We start from the raw sequence: 14,720 nt of genomic DNA on the forward strand, positions 1-14,720 counted from the left end.
CAGAGAGGAACCACCCAGCTGAGCCCTACCCACACTGCAGATTTGTGAACAAAATAGATGATTGTTGTTGTTTTAAGCCACTATGTTTTGGTATGGTTTGTCATGAGGCAATTAGATAACTAATGCAGTGACCTGAAAGTTACACTAGAACTTGATTTGATTTTAGAAAAGAGCTCTGCTTTTAGTTTCTGAAAGTGGTAACCAGTGAACATCAAGGAATTAAGTATTTCCTATGTAGATAATATTATTGGAATCCCAATATTTTGACAATGTTGAAGCATTAAAGAATTTACAGCCACATTTTAAAACCTCTACAACCATAGAGAAGACATTGGAAGCTACAGAAAAAGAGAAATCATCTGAAGTGAGAGAATTTGTGAGAAAAGAAGATCTAGAAAAAGTTCCACGGAACCCTGGTACTTGAGGGCTGGGAGAGGAGGAGTCAGCACAGTTGGCAGAAAAGAAGCTATCTGGGAAGTAGCAGGATGAGCAGAGTTAGTAGTAACTAAGAAGCCAAGGGAAGAGAGTATTTTAAGTATGAGGCATCTGTCCAAGTTGATCATGTTTTATTTTTGTTAGATGTGAGTATTAAAAATAAAGATGTTGAAAAGAAACGTTATATATTACTAGGATCAAAATAAAATCAAATTAATTTTACATATGGGGGATATAAAAGAGTAACATACATACCAGCCTTTTAAAAGTTCCCAAGTACAGTTGAGAAATAAGCTGTATTTGTAGTGGTACTGCATTGAGACAGAGAAGAATATCATTTGATTTGGGAATATATGGTAGTTCAAAGGTTGTTAAAAATTAGTAAGTTTCAGGGATAGAAGGATGATTGTGTGCATGAAATGCATATAGGTAAATAGCAATTGGAGCCAAGGGAACTAATATCACCAAAGATCAGTAACATAGCACAAGGAATAAAGATTTGAAGGGAAGTGAGCCTGTGGTAGATCACCTAATAGAAGATCTTTAAAGACATATACCCATATCTTTCTGTTTGAGTAGCTAAAGGATTAAAAAAATCTGAAAAGAATTGAAACCTAAAGTTTTACAAAGAGGCAATCTATGATATTCAGAGGTAGTCTACATTAGTAAAAATGCATAATTTCTGGAAAGTGTTATTTAAGCGTTTCAATATCAAATGCTTATTAATAACTCTGTTGTTAATGAACCACCAAGTTTGGACAGTACCAGACAAATATTTGTTTTTTTTCACAGCAAAGTTTTATGTGATCCAAACTTTCCATGTAATCATTCAACCTTTTATTTTAGTTGTGCATATATAAATTTTTACAACTTTTCTAGCTAGCACTACTACTAACTCTCCATTTATTTTAGCTATGAAAAGAAATAGAAAATATTAATTTTTCTAAGCCTAGCATTTCCCCATGTGTTTCATTCTTTTCCTAGCTGTCAGAACTAATCTTAGCATCCTTACATTTAGCTGAGGACTGGGCTGTGATCCCATAACTTGTCTGCCCAAGGAAACTCCAAATTCATTGGCTGCCTTTCAAAAGATCAACAGATGTTTCTGCTAACATTATTTGTTAATCTCCTGAGTCAAAAAAGTATTCAATAGAGACAGAATTAACAACATGCTAGATTTCTAAACCACAGCCTAATGCAAAGGAGAAAGTAAACAATTCTTAAGAATGCGAAGGAACACAAGTCTTTTGAGTAAAGGCTTAGCCATATATTTTCTTTAAAGTTAAATTCTACCATCTAAGGAGATACACTACTGTATCTGTAGCAACTAAAGCAACAATTCTCAATTTACATTGGTCTTTATAATACATCAATAAACCTGCAAATCACAATTACTTGAATGATTCAGATGCTAGCCTAATTATTATACTGACTGATTAAGCCATCTTGTTTTGATTGATTCTAAGCCACACCTTTTTTGAGAGCATGATCTTTTTTAAACAATAGTAAAAGAAACTTAGATTATTTACTGCCTAAAGTCAAAAAGACTTTCTGTGTTTGCTGAATTACATTATAATATGCTATAGTAGATGGTCAGATGGTTTTTAAAAATATATTTGTTCATCTTATTTATGAAATACATGTATTGTTAGAATTTTTTAATATTAGAAGTAACAATATTGTTCAAAAGTTTTAAAAAGTGGCAGAAGGATGCTGAAGAACAATATATATGTACCCACATCTTTCTGAGCATCTGAAAAATAAAAGGTATTAATTACTTAGGGTTTTGCATTGCCCGAAAGGTCACTCTTATCTGTAACTCCAACTCAGTGACTCATAGCTTTGGATTAACATATCCACCCACTAGGATTTCTTATAATGATTCCACCTTTCCATTTAAAATAATGTTTTAAAATATAAATGCATTACATCATCACTAAAAGGTATAACCTACTAAACATAATTTTATACTTTATGAGTTAAACTTTATAATTTTAACATTGCTTTAATGATTCAAAATTTCAGAAAATTTTTAAATCACTATTTTAAACATTAATTCTGATTATACAAAATGACATATGGAATATTTATCATCTCTTTCAAATAACTACTGCGTTAAGCTAGGTGTTCTGAGAAGCAGATGCTAAGAGAGCATTAAATGAGGAAAAATTTTATGACTAGTGTGAAATGGCTGTGCTAAAGAAAATGGGGAGAGTCAGAGAAGGCTGGGAGACAGATCAGCCCCTGATGCAAATTTGATCCTAAGTCAAGGAGAGAAAAAGCAAAGACTGGGAAGAAGGAAGTTTGGGTGAGAGCCTTGTATACTGCAGTATAGTCAACAGAAGGTTCAGTTGTTGGTGAGTCACTTTACCAAAGCTGTTGGTGAGTCACTGTACCAAAGTTGACCGACAAAGGAATCCTTTGTCTTCCTAGGCAGATCTGCCTTAGTATTTCCACTGCACTTAACTCAGTGGCTGGAGCCACCTGTGAGACTCATGTCCTCAGTTCAAACACTGAAGAGGGTTTTAAAGTCCAATAGCTGGGACATCATGTACCCTGTAGTAGGAAGTGCGATAGGCACATTCTCATGGCTCCAACCACCACCAAAGCGGCACCTCCAAACTTGTCCTCTTCCCTGATTTCTGCTCCTATGTTGTAAACTGCCTTCTGGGAAGTTCAGTCTGAGTAATCTGCTGACATCTCAAATTCAGTGATTCAGTGCATTCCAAAATGAACATATTGGTTGTCCTAACTCATACCTTCATTCTCCCAAATACCAACGGCAATCTTTACCTCTCTCATTTGCCTTCCAGATCCACATATCTAATGAATTCTGTTGATCCGATCTCTACCTCACTTTTGTTCCTTCTATCTTTTCTGCAGGCTCTCAATGTTACTGTTCTAGTTTTGACCCCCATTATTTATATTGTCCATCATCTGCACTGTTGGCCTCTCTGAGGATGGTCCCCACCTCCCAGCTCTTCTCTCCTATCCACTTAAAGTGCTCCTACCAGGTTAATCTTTTTGAAAGGCAGCCTTACTTATATTATTTCTGCTTTAAAAACAAAAACAAAACAAAACAAAACAAAACTCTTCCATGCTCCTAATTTCTTAAAAAATGAACTTCTATATCCATAGCATGTCATTTAAGGGCCTCCATGGTTAAGCTCCAATCTAGCATTTCAATTTCACCTCCTAAAATTCCTTTTATACACAATGATGGAAGTCTTCCTGAATTATGGCAGGACCACAATTATGCTCTGAACTTTCCTACCATCATGAAATTTCTTCACAGAGTTGCTTTTATTTTCTCAGTCAGTCTTGTCTGTGTTCTTCAAAACCATTCATCACAGCCCAGCTCAAACGCTACTTCCTCCATATACCCTTCCCCAAATTCCTTAACTGGAACTACCCTATTTGGCGACATCTGTTAGAATATAAAATATACCTCAGTTTACAATGAAATTTATATCATGAAAGATGGAAATGAGTGCACATTATCAAAAAAATATTGAATTTTCTTTTTACGTTTGAGGAAAAATGTATTATTTGGTTCATGTAAATACTAAATGTTATAAGGAAGGCATAAATTCTGGGTATGCAAAAACTCTTCACTTTTAACACTAAAATATAGAAATTAGAAGTTTCAAAAGAAAGGTTTTGGTGTCATTAAATACCGGCATACAGCATGTAGCTAAACAGCAAATTTACTAGTAATTGGAGAGCACATAATGCAGTAAGGCAAATACCACTACAGTATTTCAGTGAGTGCTCTAACTAAATACCAAGCCACAATATAAATTAAGTGGCTGAATTATTGTACAGATAATAGAAGTACATTTAGGACAAATATTTTATTAAAAACCAGAACAAAGTATGAAGCACAACAAACCTGAACACATTTCAATATTATGTTTATACATGAAGCATTTGTTGAATATTAGTACCTAGCAAAAAATAAAAATAATAAATATATTAGCTTGTATATGATAGTATAGCAATACCTTTGTATGGTTTATGTTAGAGATAAATTTAAATATGAAATATTTGGGGAATAACTGAAACACTACATTACATCAGCCTGTGGTATGTTTTTTAAATTTTTGCAAGAAATATGCCAATAGGATACAAAGGCAAAAAAATATAATTTTGTTTCCCTCTTGTGAACTCCCACAGCACAGCCTCATACATCTCTTACTGCATGTAGCCATTTCATCCTGCTATTGTATCTCCACTGAACCCCATTAAACTACAATATTTGAGGGTAAGCTGTATGTTGATTTAGCTTTATATCTTCATTGTTACTTGCACGTAGGTGAGTGAAAGAAATGGGATTGACTGAATAAGCAATCAGAAGAAATAGAAGGAAAAGTAGAATTTGATCAGAAAGACAAGAGAGAAAAGGGAATTTTAGGCTGAAAGAAGAGCATGTGGAAAAGGCATTAAAGTGTGAGAAGTATGTTCTGTTTATGGAGGAATTACGAGAGAAGAAGCTGAACTAGTAGAAGCTAAACCATGAGAACTTCACATGTCATGGTAAACAGTTTGGATTTTATTCTTTAGACAATGGGAAGTCATTCCAGGAAATGAAAAGATAAAACTTGTATTTTAGAAAGATCATTCTGGCAGAGCAGAAGTTGGCTGGGAGTGTGGGAGAGGGACAGCCATTGTGACAGTGAGGTCAGAGAAACCGACCAATCAGGAAGAGGCTGTTACAGTGTTTCAGAAAGACAAGATTAGGGTTTTTCCTAAAGCCAGAGCAGTGGGAATGAAGCAAAGGGGAAGGATCTGATAAATATCTGGAAACATTAGGCAACAGAACTAGATTGACTGTACACAGGCAGTGAAAGAGTGGGAGTCTAAGATAATTCTTAGATATTTCAGTGATGGTACCATCCATGACAGCCGTTCTTTAGGAAAGATAATGAGTTCTTTTTGGGGACCTGAGAGGTGGGAAAATAATGGGGCTCATAAAGCAAACAGAAGTTTGATTCAAGAGACAGCTGGAGAACCAGGAAAGAGTTGTTTATAATACTGTACTTTGTGCTATATATTTCCATAGCTCGGGCCCTCGTTCTTCCCTTCCAATTATTGTTTTCAAGCTTTCCAAATCTCTTAATATTCATACTATATGTGGAAGAACCCTTTCGGAATTCTTAATTTTCTTTCATATGTCAAGTCTCCTTGATCTGGTATATGTTCTATGTATTTTACTGATCCTACAGTGTGCCCTTCTCCATCCTCTGCCTCAAGAATAACATTTAAAAAGAGACCTAGTAGGCCACTGTCATTCTAACAGGAGATTCTTTTTCTACATATAATGAGAACATCTTGGACATTTCAGAAAGTTCAAAGACAAATACTTTTCCCATATTTTTGTATCGAATTGTAAACTAGGCTTTTTGGTGAGCATCAATCTAAAACTTTATAAAATTAATTTGTACATTTCTAAGTACAAGTCAGAATTCCTAAAGATAATGTTTTCGCAAACAAAATATGCCAGGCCTCTTTAAAAGACAATGAATCGCTATCTTTCTAAAACAGCGTATTATCTTTTGGAACAAACAGAATTATTTCTAAGGGCAGTACTAGATGTTTAGATAGCAAAGGTAGTTGATATTTAAAAGTTTTTTGAAATTCTTGTTTAACTGAATATCGAACTGATTCTCCATTCAAAAGCAAATAGTCCTGCTTTAAAAAACTAGAAATTTTAAATGTGATAAACTCATAACCAACCTAAAACTGCTCACTATCTCAAAAAATGTACTTTATTTATTAAGTATAAATTTATCTTCATGGAGGTTATAAGTAAATTTTTTACATGAGTAAAAATTTGGGGACATCTCACTTCTTCCTGCCCCTTACCAGAACAAACTTGAAAAAGTACCTTTGTTCATTGTTCAAATGTGTTTTCTAATTAAAAAAAAAATGATTTTTTACAAGGTGCCTTTCTGTAATGGTCAAATGTCAGTTGTAATCCTGCTGAAAACATGTTGTAGCATGCTGAATCTTTCTTCACTGTTAAAGAGTAAATTTTAAATGCACTCGTTTCAATCATAATACTTGTGGTCCGGAAATGGTCAAGATCACTTACCAATTTTAAAAATTAAGGAGCTAACATGGCCACAAACATGTATGTGAGAATCATTTATTTTTAACAGTGCTTTGAAACCACCTCTGGGACCATACAAACAAATCTCAAATAAGTACCAACTTGATTCATAACGTCTCAAAGCAGAAAGTGACAGGCTTTAAACTACATGAGAATTTTAAAATTTCAGCCATACGTATTTAGTTTGGAATACATCCCAAAACCTTGGAACTGATACTCAAATTATCTATGACACATAGGCCAGAATTTAAGCATTTGAATTCTCAACACAGAGCTCATCTTGTATAGATGACAAACAAATTCACAGCTGCCAAGTTTTATGATTCAGTCAGGAGACAATTTATTGAAACCTTTTCCATGATCTCAGTATCCTTGGACTTTAGTAAGTGAAAGTCTGGGAAGCTGGAGAAATAACAAATTGTGGAATAATTTAAAATACGAAATATTAAGTTCTACCTTTTAAAAACCAGGATCGCAACTGAAATTCTTTATGCTTCAATTCTGAGATGGCAGGTAGAGTTTACAGACTTTGATTCTCTTTGTTTGGGTTCCTAGATGATCATAGATGTCCAAGGGATAGTTTGAGCAGTGTTTCAACAGACTATGTCATTGTAGTTTTCATTTGTTTTAGATGGCAAAATTTCTTCTTGCAAACATCACTGATCACTTTAACAGTTATGGAAGAAATTCTGTGTTTCAGAGGCTTATTAGGAAAAAGTCTCACAAATATTTAGTATCTTACATGTTTCAGGCACCATACTATGTAATTTCACTTTTACTTAATTTAAATGACTCAATCTATGCCAATTCCAAATATGAGAAGTATATTCATTTTCTATTACTGCGTAATTAATTAAACAAAATTACCACAAATTTAGCAGCTTAAAACACTACTCATTTATTACCTTATTGTTCTATAGGTCAGAAATCTGGGCACAGTGTGACTAGGTGCTCTGCTGAGAGTCTCACATAACTAAAATCAAGGTGTCAGCCAGGCTGTGTTCTCATCTGGGTCCTTTTAAGCAGAATTCAGTTCCTGTGGTTATGGAAATAAGTCTTGCATTTCCATGCTGGCTGTCAGCAGGGAGCTGTTCTTTGCTCATAGAGACATTTTGCATTCTTTGTCATATGACCTCTCCATCTTCAAAGCCAGCCATGGAGACTCTTCCTTATATTGAATACTCCTCACACTTCAAAATTCTCAGGAAAAGTCTTAGTCTCCTTGGCAGGCTCACCTGATTAGGACACCTAGAGAATCTATCTTAAGGTCAACTGATTTGAGATCCTAATTGCATGTGCAAAATGCCCTCACAGCAGCACCTACAGTAGTGTTTGACTAACTAGGAGAAGATGTATATACACCAGAGGACAGGGAATCTTGGGGACAATTTTAGAATTCTGCTTATCAGCCTCATAAGTCTGGAATTAAAGTATCGGCTAAGCTATGTTGTCTGAAAGTTTGACTGGGGAAGAATGTTCTACCAAGCTGATTCAGACTGTTGATAGAAGAATATGGTATGACTGAGAACCTTAGATTTTTGTTGGCTTTTGGGTAGAAGCCATTCACTGGTCCCAGAGCTTGTCAAGTAACCTCCCTAGGCAGTTCACAACATAGTCGTTTGCTTCTTGAAGGCCAGTAAGAGAGTTTCTTTCTCTAGTCTGCCAAGACAGAGTCATATAATATGAGCTAATCACTGGGGTGACATTATATTACTTTTGCCATATTCTTTTGGTTAGAAGCAAGTTACAATTTTCACCTAGCACTCAAGAGGATAAGATTATGAAAGGGCTTGACATTAAGGTGTGTCTGCCACAAAAAGTCTATGCTCAGAGCAACTGCAACAGAAGTTCAGATCAAAGTGGTTTTCAGTTTTTTAGAGTTCTGTGAATAGGGCGTGGAGGTATGTTGACTGTACAAAAGATGATACCAGGATGTCAATTCAAATAATTAAAAGAGTATCCTATCATCAAATTCCAGATCTGACATCAAATTACCTGGGTTTGAATCCCAAATCTATCATGGATGACCTGTGCATCTTTACCTCTCTGTACCTTAATTTCCTTTTCTGAAAAATGAAGCTGATAGTATCCCTCTCAAGAGACATCATTTAAAATGGAGCCTAATGTGGGTGAAAAAGGTGAAGGGATTAAAAAGTACAAGTTGGCAGTTACAAAATAGTCATAGGTATGTAAAGTGCAGCATAAGGAGTGTAGGCAATAGTATTGTAATAACTATATATGGTGCTAGGTGGTTACTAGACTTATGGGGGGGGGGGTCATTTTGTAAGTTATATAAATGTCTAACCACTATGCTATATACCTGAAACTAATGTATATTGAATGTCAACTATAATTGAAAAATAATTTTTTTTAAAAAATGGAACCTAACATACAGTACTTAGTAAGCATTAGACATTATTTTATATTCCTTATTTCTCTCTTAATGACCTATAGTGCATCTGTCATTCATGAACTTATCAAACTCTATTCTTAAATCTATGTATTTTTCTTGATATGAATAATTTGATATATCTTATCCAGTTTTTTCAACTTTAAGAGCACTTCCTTACTTCTTTTCATGGATTTAGAAAGGTAGTTCACATTTATTCTCTGTTCACATGTTATGATGATGAATTTACTTTTACAACATTTTTAATTTCCAAATTTTTAGTAAGTCTCTTGAGGGAAGTGAATCTTAATATAAAATTTTAAACATATTTTAATTATATATGTCTTGTTCTTTAGCTGACGTTGAGTGGTAAAATATGGTTAAAAGGTGATAAAATCTAGTGAGTGTTGGTATTTAAAATATATATATATATAGTTTGTAGTTGTAGATGGGGAGATGTATTTGGGAGTGATCATCACATAACCAAACATCCTGGAAATTTACACAGACTGTGTGTTAGAAGGAAGCTGAATCAAATTTACTGAATTAAATTGAGTAGTACTAATTCTGTTCTCAGCTCTACACCAAGCTCTATACAGGAACAAAAACGGGCCAAACCTCATTTTCTATTCTGGGGCTTACAGTGTTGCTAAGGAAACAAAGCTCATACATATAAGACAGACATAATATAAGATGGCATAGGATTGCATTAAAATTGGGTAAATGAGTTTATGGGAATAAGTGATACAGGATTTCAAAGGAGAGAAGAGGGATTAGGGAGGGCTTGCTAGAGAGGCTTGAGAAAAGTCTGGATGATAAGTAAAACTGGAAGAAGTAGAGAGTATTCAAGGAAGGGAAATATTTTGAACATGAGTTTGCTGTAAGAACTGATCCTAACCTCTTTGCACGACAGCAAAGAGAGCAGAGTAAAAGATTTATGTTAGGGAAAGAGTAGTAAAGCATTTTCTCTGTCTAATCTTTACGAAGGTATCATTGCTCCCATTTTGTCACAGTAGACTTTAGGGTAATGGAGATTAAAGTATCCATTTGAAGCATAAAAAACAAAGTGCCAGAATGTGACCTGACATGATAAATGTCAGACTGCAAGGTGTTAATGTAGGATCCATTTGTCTAGTCTTTTTTTTTTTTTTTTTTTTTTAGGTGAGGCAACCCTTGGTTAACCTCACAGAATGCAAGGACTTTGTCATTTTACAATCCCCTTTTTAAAAATTTTTTATGCCTACAGCACCTGGTCTTCCTAGGTGGTCTCCCATCCAAGTGCTAGCCAGGTCCAATCCTGTGTTTGTTTTAAACAGAAAACACTACCAAGAATCTTTTCAATATTATAAAACTTTAATAAAATTGTGACCGGCTTTATATGTAATTGCAAATGAATATCAGAGACAACAAAACAGGATATTGATTTCTTATCCAACAAGAACATAGCAAAGAATATAAAATGTTTTATCTTGTCTTCCAATTATGTAAGTTGAAAAAGTACTTTCAGGTCTATATTTTCTTCAGATTCCCACAATAAATCTTTGAATAGATAGCATGGTTTATAGATAGTTAATTCTATTATAATAATCTATCTACAAAGTTATATTTCATTATATGTAATAGAGAATGTATTTTAAGTGGCTATTTATAAATTGCATTAAATCATTCAAACAATATTATTAATTGAGAAGGCTAGTAATTGAATGTGATTATCCAGTTATTTATAAGTTTATCATTTTCAAGAGTGTCTCAAAAACCAGTTTTCTACAGTGAGCTATAGGACTAAGTAGAAAGATAGTTAGAAATTCTAATAAGTTGAAATCTGCTTCTCCCAACTATTAATTCTTGGTTGAATAAATAAAAGCTCACCTTGCGCTCATAAAATAGGGCATACAGTTCTTTTCAGCTATGTTAGTACATATTGAATATGTTTCCTTTCTACCTGAAAATAGAATTATACTCGTAAAGTCTCCCTGAACTTTTGAAAGCCATAGTGAGCACTGCCTACGGAAAATCTATTCTGGTAGATATTTCTGGGATCAATATTGATTGTGACATTGACTAAATGTGTTTGATCTTCCATTTAAACACTCAAGGCCACAAGTAGTGCAACCGCAAGGAAATAGAGGTGGAAAAATAGGGGTGGGAAATCCAGGCTTTTGTCTCATTGCACCAGTAAATAGACTAATTGTCGTTTGAAATGTCTATTTTCAATTCAGATGCAAGAGAAGGATGGAGCGTCCTGCATTCACTCTATGTGTAGCTAGAGCCTGAGGGTTTCTTGCACCTGTGGGTTTTTGTCCAGGCCATGTACTACCCAGGGGCACTTGGCTAAGGGACAAGTGGGGTTAAATTCCGCTCTCAGTTTGCTTGCCAATCAATGTGCCTATATGAAAATATTTCTGCTTGCATGAAGGGATATTTTTTTCTCATCCACCCAAAAGCTCTGTATGGCTCTGGCTCTGGCCCTACTAAATACCACCCTATTAGTCTCCAAAGCAAATGCATTAACTATGCCAGGAGAAACTTGAGCCACTGTCATAAATGCTTTCCCTCTGTCTATCCTAGTTAAAAGTGTGCCTTCCTTTCTCTGTTTGAAGACCATGTAAAGGAACAGAGAATTCTCAACTCATATTTAAGACAACTCTTAACTTTCTTTAATAGCGAAGAAAAGATAAAATAGTACAGCTTCATAAAAAGCTACTGTTTATGTTAAATATCCTTTTGTGTCATGTAATTAAAAAAATTAGCTCCAAATCAAAATATAATATCGTTAGTCCCTTATAAGTATTCTTGTCACCTGCTGAACAGTTCTAGGTATGACTCCCAAACACACTTAAAATTTTTATTCAAACTCAGAAAGCTCTTCTTTCTTTTTGGCCTTTAAAAATGTCCCCTTCCTCCATTTTTCAAAGCTTAGAACAAATTTCAAGAACCATATCATTTTCTCTCTTATATGCTAGAACCTTCCTCCACCCTCTCTGTTTATTTCCATAACGCACAATTGGTTTGATGCAGCCCAAGGTTCAGGCTGTAGCACAAGACTACACAGCTCTAAACAGATCAGCTTGGGTGTAGCGGGGGAAGCTGCAGCAGACTCAGTAGGAAGAAAGGTTGGGAGAAGAGGCAAAGTTGGTGGCAGTAACACCATCAAGGCAATGCCATGAGGCATTTATCATAAAGAACAGAACTGCTTTAGTCTTTAGGCTACCATCAGAATCTGTTTACAGTACTGGTGCCCATGGGCCAACACAGAGAATTCTCGATCCTTCCAAAACTGTTTGGGAAGGGAAAAGAACTCAGAGTAGCTAGAACCACAGCTTTCAACTGGTGGGTATTTATCCAGAGATTCTTTACACTGTGTCTACTATTCTGTTATTCTGTTACTCATAGTCCTTGATTATCCTGCCTCAGCTGACAGATGGATAGGCGTGGTCTACACCATCATTGCCAACATATCCAAACTGCCTTTGTGCAACTTTGCTGCCCCCTCAAACTATTCTCTGCTTTATTTTACTGCATATTTATTCCATCCTCATCTTTATACTCCATTTTTTCCTAGCACGATATTATTCTTTAATCCTAATATCAGGATTAGTTCCAGAGTATAAGGTTAATATTGTTAAATTGATCCCACTTTGTGAGTAGAGGAGTAAATAAGTAGTTGAGAACAGAACAGGCCAAAGCACACCAAATTACTTTATCTACTTTTTTTTGGAATACGCCCTTAGATTTTTCTCTGGTGTCTTTGTTCATACTGGTCCTCTACCCTGATTAATTTTCCCACTCTTTTGTTGTGGGAAAATTTAAACACTCAAGGCCATTTAAACACTCAAGGCCACAAGTAGTGCAACCACAAGGAAATAGAGGTGGAAAAATAGGTGCAGGGGTGGGGAATCCTTTGATATTTAACCCAAGTGCTAATTCTTTCTTAGAATATTTCCTGAAATATGATTATTTACTTCCTTGTAGTATATATCTTACATATTTAGAAGTAAGCTGAGGCAGGATGAGAGCAGGACACCAAAGTCCCTGGACAACAAGTAGGAATCTAGAGGTTGGAGAGATACGTAGACTACCTCCATCATGTTGAAGCTAAGAATGTAGAGCACGTAGAAAAGCAGGTCAGGATCCAAATAGTGTAGCCAAATTTTTTAATAAAATTAGGGCTCTGGGGCCAATGTGAAGAATTAATGGGTGATCTAGCAGTAAACATGGAGCATAGCATTTTTGAAGTTTATGTCTAGCTCTAGATGAAACTTTCTTGCTCCCCAAAGAGTATACGACCGTGAGGTAGTTCCAGAATTTTTGTTTCTTAGTTTGTACTTCTTTTATATCATTCATCGTCCTGTGTCCTGAAAGTGTTCATCTCCCTTGCTAGCCTATAAGCTTAAGGGCAGACTTTTGCTCATTTCACCTGCATCGTCTGTTGCAGTGCTTTTTACATAGAGGTGTCTTTTGAATTGTAGTTTTGAGGATGAGTTGAATTTGCAGAAACTATTAAGAATCCAATTGTACAGATGTTGAAATTTTACACTTGTAGGATATCCAGAAGGAAATAGCTGGCAATCAGTTGGATTTGAAAGACCCAAGATCCAGAGGGAGTAGATAGATGGGTAGAAACAGTTGGATGAAAACCAAAGTAGTATGTGAAGAAATAAAAGAGTGCTAAGTTAAGGATTACACATAGGGAATAAAAGAATAAAAATTCATTTATTCAACTAATATTTATTAATTATTTAAAATGTTCCAACCATTTCGCTACACAAAATTATACAAATATACTTAAAGGATAATAAAGAGTTTCTACCATCAAAGATTTTCAGTTTTACAGTGGTGATGACAGACTAGTGAGGAGATGATTGTAATATATATTAAGGGAGAAAGAAGTATATTTAAGGAAGTGGGTGTCACTAGCAATGGTCTAAAAATGTTTTAAAAAATGAAATAAAAAACCAGACAATTTTATTTGCATATAATGAGATCATTGATCAGCTTTGAATATTCTGTTTTAGAGCAGAAGTGAGGCAAATCTGCACGATGTTTGTTATACTGGTTAGGTGATGGTGTAGAAAATATATATACGTTTTAGTAAGTCTTGCATTGTTATTGCTTGCAACTTGCTAGATAAATTCACATATCTACATGTTTCTTTTTCTTCAAAGGGTATTACTTTTTTAGCCAAATGTGATGACCTAAATAATGCAAATGTTTTATCGGATATCCATTTATAAAGACTGAATTTCAATAGCCATAATAGTCCAAGCCTTTTGCCTCCAGAATCCAATGTAAGTGAATTGTTTGGAGAAAAGCGATATGAGGTTATCTACAGGACTTTATTAGTCACGGCACAGTAGGGTCCCATTTTAGTCTCTCTTTATAATAAAGTACTTTTTATCTTCAATATAGCTTTAAATATCTAGAGAGCATTATTCAGTAAGATCATTTTAAAGCAATCGCCATTTTTAAAGATTTGAATTAAAAATTGATGATCCATTTTGTTCACTGAAGTTTTGTTTCAGTGTGTTATTTTGTTATGTGTGAGCTCCTACTAGTAGCTTATAGATTTACATTATTTAAAATGAGAAGGAAGTTCTCCATTTCAGCAAAAACAAATTCTATAATATCTCACCAGGAAAAGAAGGTTGCCTTTCCCATAAATTACTGAATATTTAGAAAGGTGTGAGTCTACATGCAAAAAGGATTGCAACATACTGAGAAAAATACAATGAACCAATTATAGAGAAGTAACACTGTCCTTGTGTTGCTAAGAGATTATGTATC

This window comes from Rousettus aegyptiacus, unplaced genomic scaffold (genome assembly GCF_014176215.1).
Source record: "Rousettus aegyptiacus isolate mRouAeg1 unplaced genomic scaffold, mRouAeg1.p scaffold_m13_p_2, whole genome shotgun sequence".
Lineage (NCBI taxonomy): Eukaryota > Metazoa > Chordata > Mammalia > Chiroptera > Pteropodidae > Rousettus > Rousettus aegyptiacus.